This window comes from Peromyscus californicus, unplaced genomic scaffold, assembly GCF_007827085.1.
Source record: "Peromyscus californicus insignis strain IS unplaced genomic scaffold, ASM782708v3 Scaffold_8__1_contigs__length_139910024, whole genome shotgun sequence".
NCBI classification, from domain to species: Eukaryota; Metazoa; Chordata; class Mammalia; order Rodentia; family Cricetidae; genus Peromyscus; species Peromyscus californicus.
The window spans coordinates 32,868,017-32,880,058 of record NW_026294606.1 but is presented as its reverse complement, the minus strand read 5'-3'; the positions used below and the strand labels follow the sequence as shown (position 1 = coordinate 32,880,058).

At 43.1% G+C, this 12,042-nt stretch overlaps 1 pseudogene; it reads left to right on the top strand.

Moving 5' to 3' along the window:
- Positions 1-3,862: 3,862 nt before the first annotated feature.
- Positions 3,863-4,467, top strand: LOC128103846 (putative high mobility group protein B1-like 1; annotated as a pseudogene).
- Positions 4,468-12,042: the final 7,575 nt, after the last annotated feature.

The following is a 12,042-nucleotide window of genomic DNA, read 5'->3' as shown; positions in this document are numbered from 1 at the left end:
GCTGAGTACCAGACAGGCTTGACTTCTATCTTGCTCAGTCTACTGAACATCAGAGCCCCACCTGTTTTCTAGATAGCCTCACAGGTTACCTTCCTGCCATGGAGGGTGACTGGGTTGCACTTTCTGAAGGGACACAGAGGCCATAAATGCTGACTTTCGTTTTTTCTCTTGATGCAGGCATTTTGCGGGTGAATAGCTACAAATGTTTCTTAGAAGGCCACATTTTGGAATTTTTCCACAAAGATGTTTGGAGGTGTTTATGGTGAGTTGTCTGAAGAAAGCACTTGGCAGCAGAACTGCCAGAATCTGGTGTTATTTTACCCTAATGTGGGTCCTGGCAAAGGATTCAATGAAGTGAGCTGGCCTAGGCCTATTTCATTTCCTCTCAGATCACATGATTTCAGTATCCCCTCTTCCCCTTTCTTTGCATCCTAAGATTCAGTTGTCCTGGTGGGGGCATGTGGCTCAGGAATGGGGGCCCCCTTCCTACTGTCTGGGATTTCTCCCGCCAACACTTGCCAGTGGCCTACCCAGATGGATGCTGGAAACAGTCCTTCCTGGGCCACCTTGTCCTCAGGCTGCCAGGTGACCATTACGCAGGAGCAGGGCAGAGCCAGGATGCCCAGCTGCCAGTGTGGGGAACGACTCCTTCACGGGTTCGGCTCAACCCCCTTCATGCAAGTTCTGTGGTGTCGTTCCTTCAAGCTCCAGCTCATGGAGTCTGGCAGATTTCTGTCCCTTCTGCCTCAGGACTGGTGACAACTTCTAGCTTTTGACACATTTAAGGTTGAATAGGGAACAATACATCCTGTTTCATTAAACCACCTTGTATTTGGAAGAACAGTCTAGCCATGCTCCAAGCAAACAGAGCCAGGCATTTTTTAGGTGATCTGGGCCACTAAGAGATGGTCCTTCCATGGCTCTATGATGAGTTGTTTTAAGGGATGAGTCTTTCTTTGAAGAGCTTCAGACAATTATTTGTATCTTGAGACTCTGGTAGGATCTATACCCATGAACCAGCATTTAGTCATTTTCTAAGGAGTTTGAAAAATCTTGCTACTTGCATTCATGTTTTTAGACTGCAGCTATATTAATGGAGTCCTGGCCTTAAACAAGGACAGACAATTGAGGCTGGAACGGGCAGTCTGATGGCTGGACTGACCCAACCCCAGAAGTGAGATGGACAGTGGGAAGGGAAGCTCACTAGGCACTAACGGAGATGGAAGGGAGACTCGGGTGTCTCTGTCATGATATGAAGCTGATACCGAGCATGTCTAAAGCCAACATTGTTGGTGATCCTGTGGTTATAAGACTTCTGTTCTTCCTTCCTTTCTCTCTTTTTCTTTCTTTCTTTCTTTCTTTCTTTCTTTCTTTCTTTCTTTCTTTCTCTCTCTCTCTCTCTCTCTCTCTCTCTCTCTCTCTCTCTCTCTCTCTCTCTCTCATTCATTCATTTTGGTATTTTTTTGAGATAAGATTTCTCTGTGTAACTGCCCTGGCTGTCCTGGAACTCGACTTGTAGACCAGGCTGGCCTAGAACTCATAGAGATCCTCCTGCCTCTGCCCTCCTCCCCCAAGTGCTGGGATAAAAGATGTGTGCCACCATGTCTGGTGAGCATTCTGTTCTTATAACAAGGGCCTGAGAGAAATCCACTCAAGGAGGGAACATGTGTATTTTGACTCCCAGATTTAGAAGCTCTGGTTATTATTCCCATTGCTTTGAGTCTGTGGAGCATTGTGGTAAGAATTCAGGACAGAGAAAGCCTGCCCACTTCATGGCTGAGCATGTAAGAAAGGAGGAGGAAGAGATTGGGGTACCACAATCCCCTCTCATGACCTAAACCTCCAACAGACCATTTCCCCAAAGGCCCCAGAACCCAGTAGCATTGTGGTTGGGAACAAAATCTTCAACCCTTGAATTCTGGGCTAACATTCTAGATCCAAACTATAGCAACCCCTGAACCCTTTTTCCTGGTTGAATTTAGCAAAAATTTAATGAAGAACTACCTTGCACAAGACCATTTGCCAGGTACTTGAGATATTGCTAGAAAAACAGACAAGGAGCCCGCCCTCAGGGAGGGAGAGGGGTGTGCTTCGGGAAACAGAGAGAACAAGATGGCATCCATAGACTTTTCCTAAGGGGAAGCTCATAAACACTTCAGACTTCATAATCAACCCACACACCTCCACCATGTAGCAGAAGCTGGGAGCACCCATGGCAGTCCCCAGCTGTCCTTTGCTTTAAGTGTCAGCTAAAGCTGGATCAATTTGCAGGTTACCTGTGGTGTTGGATCTTTATTTCAAAACCATGACAGGCCAACAGCTTGCAAAGTACAGTAACATGAGTTGCTAGAAATAAATGAAGACAGATAACATATACACATCATCATTTTATTGTTAGACCCAAGGCGTGGACCCACTCTGTCAATCACGACAGAAGTAGTGCTTGCTCCCGTTTCCCGCCTTTATCCTTCTTGCCTTCCTTACTCCCACCTCTATGTTTCCTCTTAGGAAATCAGCACTGGGCCAGGAAGAGACCATTGGTGTGTGGCCTAGCCTTAGCCATTCCAATAGAGACCAGTTCTGTATGTAAAATGGAGCCAACCGATGAAGGCATCAGGGTGGTGGCTAAGCCTGTTTAGTGCTGTTGGGGCAGGAAGTTACATGAGTGGAAGGAGGGATAGTTCAAAATAAACCCTGTAGTGTCAGACAAAATTGGACACCGTGTTGTAAGGTCTTGCTTTTCGGTACAGACAGACAGAGTTAAACAAGCCATATGTGTTTCCTGACAATGTAAGGGAGGTAAGGTTTAATTTGATTCAGAGTCTCAGTGGATGTCAGTTCACCATGGCTGGGAAGGCATAAGAGGAGTTTCTGTTCTGGGTGATGAGACTTGGCTGAATGGCTTGTTTGTCTCTTTGGGGACCAGAAAGCAGAAAGTTTGAGACTGAATTTAGTTGTTGGCATATCCTTTAAGATCTACCCATGATGGCCTACCTATTCTTGCCAGCGAGGGTCCTTGTCCCAAAGGTTCTATAGTCTCTCTAAACAACACTACTAGCTGGGGACCAAGATTTGAAACACAAGAGCCTGTGGGGGGCATTTGATACTTAAAACTTAAGAGCACATACGTATACATATAGTTTCTGGCTATGTACTGGAAAAGCCTGCAAACAGCGGTACCCTAATGACAGTGAGCAGCCGCAGTACATGCAGTTTGAGTTTTAAGTGCCACACCCCACTTAAAGGAACCAGGGCTCCTTGCAGACATGACTGACTCTAGGGATGGATAGAGAAATACAAGATCAGCCTGGGGCATTTGATTTGTTTTAGAAGTTATGGAAATTCTCAAATTATACAGAGCCAGTCAAAAGCATTCAGCTGGCCTAATGGGACATTCTGCATCACAATAGTGATGGCCACACTTTGTAACCTTTTGAACATAATATTTTATGTGCTCATTTTATACAAGTTTATACAATATAAATGAGTAAATGGAAGAAGAGAAAGGTCTGCCCTCCGGCAGAGATTCTCTTGCAAATATTCACTAATTACTTTTCAATTAATAAGAACAGGGTATCCAATGACCAGGGGTGAAACTTTGCAGCTTGTATCTAAACAAAATATCAAAATTAACATTGCTAGTATCAGGACAACTTAACATTTGGTGCCATTGACATGGGACATGGCACCCTGAGAACAGTGTCATTTATGAGACATTCAGCCCTTGGTGAACTAATGACAAGGAAGTGTAGAGCAAGACCAATTGGGGGCGTTTGTATCAAGTACAAGTTTGTTGTTTTTAACACAGCCCTTGCAGCACATTGAGCTCCATAGAGACAGAACCAGGGCAAGTGGGAGTCAGATGGGCACTGGGAGAACAGCCTTGAAGAAAAACACAGCCAAAGATAGGCAAAGAGGCCCTAAGAATCCAAGAGGAAAGATGACATCTTTCCTTGTGCAAACCTGCCTGGAGGAACACCTGATGACCTCAGTAAATTCTGTTTTCTGCGAAGTTCTTAGAGAGACGGAAGGCCTTACCTACAAAGAAAAAGGAAAATTTGAAGACACAGAGAAGTGGATGAGACTCATTATGAAAGAGAAATGGAAACCTAGATCCATCCCCAAGAGGAAACCAAAAAGATGTTCAAGAACCCCATTGTTGTCAAGAGGCCTCCTCTGGTCTTCTTCTGTTCTGAGCACGACCCCCGAATCAAAGGAGAATGTCCCGGCTTGTCTACTGGAGAAGTTGCAGAGAAGCTGGGAGAGATGTGGACTGACCCTGCTGCAGATGATGAGCAGCCCCAGGAAAGGAAGGCTGCTGAACAGGAGGAACAGTACAAGGAGGCTACTGCAGCCTTCAGAGCTAAAGGAAAACCCGGTGCAGCGGAAAAGGAAGTTGTTGTTAGCGAGGGTCCAGAGGGAGGAAAGGAAGGCGGAAATGATGTACTTACAATCTCAAGAATATGAAAGAAATAATTTTTAGAAGTTTACAAAAAAGAGATTTCTCAAGGCTGAAAAAGCAAGAAGGAAGAGGAATAAGTTGACTCTAATATCGTTTTCTTTTTGTCTATAACACATTTAACCTCCCTATACACAACTCACTTGTTTCAAAGAAAAAAAATTGAAATGTTAAGTTCTGTAAGATTTGTTTTTAAACTGTACAGTATGTGTGTGTGTGTGTGTGTGTGTGTGTGTGTGTGTGTGTGTGTGTGTGTGTGTGTGTAGTTAACAAACTACCAAATGTGTCGTTAAGTAGCCCATCTTGGTGATATTTTCTTTCTTTAAAAAATTTATCTAATTTTTTATTTAATGTGAATGGGTGTTTGGTCTATGTGTATGTCTATGGCCCATGTCTGTACTTGTTGCTCACAGAGGTCAGAAGAGGTCACTGGATGCTCTGGAACTGGAGTTTCTGACCTTGTGTGCTGGAAATCAAACCCCAGAGCCTCTGGGAGAGCAACCTGTGTTCTTAACTGCTGAACCACCTCTCCAGCTCTGGTAGTTTCCTTGGTCACTGACCTTGCCTGGGACAGCATGAGGGTTGTACACTAAAGTGGAAAAAAGTGAATTTTTGTTGGTGTACAGCACAGATTAATTGTATATGGGAAAGGCAGGTTTTTTCCTCTTCAGTTGTCTCTGATGCAGCTTATACAAAATTATTTTTTGTTCTGCTAACTGAATACTATCCTGTAAATACAAAGAAATGAAGCTGTTTTATTGGCATTCTGAATGTTTCTAAATAAACACATTTTAATTGTTCTATACATAAGTCTGTTTTCTTCTCAAGGGGAAGCTAGTCTTTGGCTCCTGCCTGTTTGGGGTCATTGCAGTGGATTACTGCAATGTTTATCTTTTCACACAGTTAGCTACTACAGTGCTTTTCTTACACACCCTGTGTACTGAAGTGTGGGAAATAAAAGTTTGAGGACATTTTCACTCGTAATTGAAACTCCAAAATCCTGATCAACTGGATAAGAGATTTCACACACGCCACTTACATTTATGAAGGGAAGAGTAACCCATTCTGTTCACAGACTGAAATAGTCAGAATCACACAGTTTGAAAGTCTGTTCTTGAAGGACTAATAGAAAACTATGTTCCAATCTTCATATGATGACTGTGTGTTCTTTAACTATCATTACCATATAATGGCAGCTATATTCCGCAGTTGCACTATTAAAGAAGACCTGAGAATGTGTCCCCCAACGTATGACCTTAAAATAGAAAACTGCCACATCGAACTTTTATTGACATCAGTGCCAGGGAAGGCCCTGGAAATTCTAGCGGAGTGTCTTGTCCATTTGCCAGAATATGGATTGCTCAGGAAACTCTAGAGTCTATTGAAAAATATTTTTAGTTTATCAGGCCAGCTTTTATTAAAATTATGATGCCACATTAAAGTAGAGTATATTTTCTGGTATTGTGATTTGTCCCTTTATAAATAAGACACAAGGAAAGATAATAAACTTGGTATCATAGTACCAGTTGCCAACTTATTTCTCTTTATAAAACCCAAATTAATCTATTAAATTTGTGTTTGCTTGCTTAGCAGTTTAGTGAACAATTTGCCTGTTCTGAAGGTTTTGAGATTGTCATTCTCTTAAGGCGCCAGTGTTTTCAATAGCAGTCTTGTAACTTCACGTGCTTTTGTGACAGAACTCGTTTGTTAGGTAATTTTAACTTGATTTCTTTCCGTTTGTATTTGTCTATGTAATCTGAGGAGGAATATTGAACATCTAATTCCTGTACAATACCTATAAACTAATGATTGCAAAGATTTTTTTAAGAAAAGAGTTGCTTTCAATGTCAAACTCATGAAAGGAAAAGAAAGATTGAATAAGTGTTTAAAATGGAAGGAGGCTGAGCTTAGAAATTACAGCTGGCCTGTGATGCTTAATTGAGCTACATAGAGGACGTTGTAGGTGTCCTGGGAAACTTGATGGTACTAAGACCAACCTGGGTGTCCTGGGTTTGGTAGTTGCATGTTAGCTATGTAGATAGATAGTTATGGTTGTAGGGTGTTCATGTCAGTGACTGTATTTGAGAAGTAAGAAGCCTAAGGTTTGGGCTACAAACTGTTATTGGATAGTTCAGGAACACACACACACACACACACACACACACACACACACACACACAGCACACCACAATGCACTACACACACACCACACATACACACACTATACACCATATGCACATGTATCACATACATCATATACACATCACATACCCCGTACATACTACACATAATCATATACCATACATACAAAAATATACTACACATTATACATATCCATACCAGACAGATATATACACAAACCATATATATATATACACCATGCACACTACATGGTCCACACACACTGTGTTGGATAGTTTTTTTGTTGTTGTTGTTGTTTTTTTTTGTTTGTTTGTTTTTGTTTTCGAGACAGGATTTCTCTGAGTAGCTTTGTGCCTTTCCTGGGACTCACTTGGTAGCCCAGGCTGGCCTCGAACTCGCAGAGATCCGCCTGGCTCTGCCTCCCGAGTGCTGGGATTAAAGGCGTGTGCCACCACCGCCCGGCTTGGATAGTTTTAAGCAAGACTGTAGGGTATTTTTCCAATTAGTTATTGATAGGGGAGAGCCTAGCCCATTGCAGGTGGTGCCATCCTTGGGTGGTGGTCCTGACTTTTGTAAGAAAGCAGGTTGAGCAAGCCATGGTGAATAAGTCAGTAAGCAGCACCCCCTCCAAGGCCTCTGCATCAGCTCCTGTCTCCAGGTATCTGCCCTGTTTGATACTGTCCTGACTTCCTTCCATGGTGGACTATGAATGCAGACATATAAGCCAAATAAACCATTGCCTCCCCAACTTGCTTTTGGTTACGGTGTTTCATTACAGCAACCCTAAGACACACACACACACACACACACACACACACACACACACACACACACACACACACGAGAACATACTATACATGCACCATGAACTCTATATACCATACACATACACTGTACACACCGCATATACCCCACATATCATACACACCATATGCAATATATAACACACACACATTATAAACACATCACATCTATCACATAAATAACAGATACACAGTGCACACTCATCATATACATGTTGCATACCACATCATATATACCACACAGCATATACTTTTCATGGATGCATGCATACTATATAAATATCACACATACAAACATACCACACACCACAGACACACAAAAAACATTTGCACACTGTGATCAAATATTAGAAAATCTGGAGTCTGGGTGAGGAATATTCAAAAGGAAGCTCTTTGTACCCTTTTGGCAAATTTTTTATGTTTGCCACTGTTTTGAAACCGAATGTTAAAAACATATTAACCAAATTTCTGCGTATCTATGTTCAATTTCTTTTCAAATGCTGCGGGGCAGGTGGCTCATGATTTGTGGAAAGGAATTCTAAGCAAGACTGCTGCACTCTCCTAACCAAATGGTGACAACGTGTTTCTAATGTTTCTTGGTTCTCTCATGTTTCTAGGCACAGCTCGGTCTAGCTGGAGTTCTGACTTGGCCAGCACTGGAATGGAGCGGTGTGTGAAGCAGAGGGGCTTCCTCTGTAACTCTGTCCTGCAGCTGGAGAAAGCCCAGAGATTGGGGAGGAATCGGAGCCAAAGATGGCTCTGCAGGAGCCCTGTGTGAGGGAGGGCAAGCCTAACTCATGGGTGGTGGAGAAAAACTGCTAATGGAGGATGCCCGGGGCGGGGCTAACCACACCAGGTTCCTGCTCATAAAAGGCAAAAGGCAAATTGGCAAAGAAACAGTCTATTGTTCAAGGTGTAGGCACTCCTTTTGTTTCATTACCTGCATTCAATTTTAACTGTTTTATGGAGTTCAGCACGGGATCCCTCTTATTACATTCTTTAGAAGGCAACTTTCCTTTATGCTGGGACACCTGTCCACATGAAAGTCTGGGCTCCCTTTTTAACAGTCTTCAAACAACCCAGGGCACACAGCTGGTTGGCCAGAGCCCGCTGGAGGGACAGCTGTGTGGCTGACAGAGCTGGCAGAGGCACAAGACATGTGCACGGCTGTAAACAGGAATGAATCCCCTAACCTTTATGAGTCAAATATTTATTTTCGGAATATTAACAAAATCAAAAGAATTGCAGAGTTCTTTTAATTTTAAGTCAAAACACACTGGCATGCGGCTTTTAAGACACTTTATTTAACAGGGTAATCTTAAATTGAGACCGAAACAAATTCAGAAACATTAGGGATTTCTTGCCCAGTATATACAGCACTGAAGCAACATTTTAAAGAAATCTTTAATACTCTATAAAAGATGTAACAGAATCCTTCTGTCCATAAAGTGTCCTCCAGATATTGATGAGTAGAGTAAAACCTCTCAAGTATTTGTGTGTCAAAAAGCTCTGGGTATATGGTATACTTGTGTGTGTGTGTGTGTGTGTGTGTGTGTGTGTGTGTGTGTGTGTGCTTGTGCATGCATATATGTTTGAGTCTATAAGCCTCCTAGTTCATCCTCCCTCTTCTGTCCCTTTCTCCCTTCCCCCGCCCTCCTCCTTCCCTTCCTACATGTGTGGAAGGACTCAGGAGCTGTGCGGCTCAGCTGCCAAGGGCACTTGACACCTGCTAAGCTTCACAACTTGAGTTCAGTCCCCAGGACCCACATGGCAGAGGAGAGAACCAAGTCCTCCAAGTTGTCTCTGGCCTCCACACATGTGCCACACGTGGCTCAAGTGTGTGTCACCTTAGTCCCCCCCCCCCCCACTCTCCTGTCTGCAGGGTATAGGCTCTTTTTTTAAGATGGTCATAAGATGGGTTCTGACATCCAAGCCACCATCTCTCTGTCTGCTCAAAGCAACAATGAAACTGAAAGTGGAAGGGACTCTGACCAAATCTGGTCTCTTCTAAAGAGGTTTTCTGTTTGTATCTCTTTGTTCAGAATTGCCCAGATGCTCACTGTGGACTGCAAGAGAGGATGAGAAAGGAGAATGAAGTCTTAGTAAGAAAAAGGATAATAGGTAATTTGCAATTGTTCCCAGGCTAATTTACCGCTTCTCAATAAGAAAGCTGAAATGCAGTGTTGATTGTGAAGCATCCTGGTTGGTAGTGAGAAACACAGGGCTACTCTGGTACAGTGGACTCCTCTCACCAAACAGGTCGAGAAAGGATTCTTTCCACTGGAAACTCCTGAGATTTAAAACATTTCTGTTTTATTTTTATGCGTTAACTTGTTTTGGAGACAGGCTCTTGCTAGGTAGTCTGAGTTGTCCTTGAACTTTCAATCCTCCTGCTCAACTACTAAGAATTACAGGAGTATGCTACCATGCCTTGCTCTGCTTTTATTCCTAATTCATTTGTTATCACATATATGACTATATTTAATGACTATATTTAATTTCATCTATATTGAATACATTTGAACTACATTGTATATTCAAGAACATTTCAATTACATTAGCTACATTTGATGAGTTATCTATTATTGTTAGAATCAACTCCTATTTATCCAGAATAAAAAATGATCAGAAAATCCACCATCAAACACTATGACATTATTTTTAGTCTTTCCCATCTGGTCTATGCACATCACAGTACTTTATTTCTTAAACCACACTGATTGCTGTATAGTTACTGCACAGTCTGGGTAACTCAGAAAACTTCTTTAACTAGAACAAGTCGCCTGGCATTTTAGTGCCATGCTTGCCTTTTGTGGAATAATTTAAATGAGACCCATAACTTACTTCTTTCTGTCGTTGAATGCACCCAAGTCCCCTCTCTTTTAGGTGCTTTTGAAAATATCTGGAAAAAAATTCATGAAAAGAAAATTATTTTCCATCCTATGAATTAATAAAGGAAGGCTTCTTGCATCAGGAAGGGAAACAGAATTCCTTACCCTTCACAAAAGTTGGTGATTCAAAACTCCATGGGCAAGGCTGGGAATTCCGCAGCAAGGTAAACAAAGATCTAACACATACCCCCTGCCGCTGGAAATGAATTCTTTCAGAGGGAAACAGACCATGCCCGTCACAATGACATCAGCTTATTGTAACCTTCTCTTAGTGTAGACAAAATAACCCATAGGACTCTCAGATCTGCCTGTGAGTCACCTTTTCTGTACCCAGTGACTTCCTTCAGTACATCACACAGGGCTGCCTTTGAATGGTGGTGCCCTTCAAGTAGACTGTCCCCTAACTTTTGTTTCATGGGAGTGTCTCCTTGATGGGCAGCAGGCAGGTGGATAGGGAGCCCCCGCATGTGCCATCCTGGGGGTGGGGTCCAGGCTCCTGGATAGTGCCAGTTGTAATTGTGACCATGACTCTTTCAGGGCATTCTTACATTTCTTTTAAAATCTTCTTACATATTTCTCCTGCTGTTTCTATTCTTCACGTATCCTTGTAGAGTCTTCAAATGGGGTTCTTGTGATGGGAAGAGCAGCAGTGTGTTTTTGTTGATTCTGTCCTTCATGCACTGCTTGTCAGTCAGACAGGGACTCGAAGCCTGGGTCAAGGAGTTCCCTGTGTCACAAAAGACTTTGCTGCCAGACCCAGCATTGGGCGAGCATGCTTGCTCCCTGGATTAGAAAGCACAAAATATTCCAAATACTCTATGCTCAGCATTCGTTACAAGAACCTCCCCAACCCGAGTTTCTGAAACCGGAAATGGGCTTTGCTAAGATGCCACAAATGGAAAATTCCATACTTGACCCCAAGTGATGGGTAGATAGTCAAGCATGGGCACATTGAAATAGGTTGTATAAATCACCTTCAGGCTGTAACATATGAATGAGTTTCACATTGAAACCTGGGTCAGACTCTGATATCTAAAACTACAAACTCCAAGAGGACAGGGTGATTCTATAGGATGAGCCCCTGGGGGGACTTGCATATTATTAGTACTTGATGCTATTTGTTATTGAATAAATGACAGTGTACTTTGATACAACCCAGAATAAAGGGACACATGGTCATACAGGGTAGAATATTGACTCTTCCGTGTCCTGAGTTTAGAAGAGGGAGGTTTGGACCTAGACTCATTTAGCTGCTTGTTTCTATTCCAGGTCACGCTGGGATGGGACACACTGTTTGCTCTAGCTCGTCCACTGATCAATCAATGCCCTTCACTCCCCAGTGTCTACCATCCTGTGGAAGAGCGCTGGTCCACCAGCACCGAGCGGTGGGGAAATTCCACTCCAAGTTCAGCCTCCCTCCTTCTCAGGCATGGCTGTTTCCATCCACTCATGCCCAGTCCGGGCAAGAAATACCTTCCTAGGCAGTGTCCCATGTGCAGATGTCCTTCACTCTCAGCTCTTGGGAAAAGAAGCTCTGTTTCTGCCACAGCATTCAGAGCTCCAGGAAGGGCTGGCATTTTCTTGTTTCTTGAATGGAGTTGAAGGCCCAGAGCATAGCATCCAGCAGGCCACAAGAGGACAGCAGTGGCTTGAGCTCTGGTTGCGGCTCCCTACTCTGGCTTCTCCCCAGGAACAGAGGGACCATCTAGCTACCTGAGTGACTTAAGGCTGGTTTCATTACCTTATT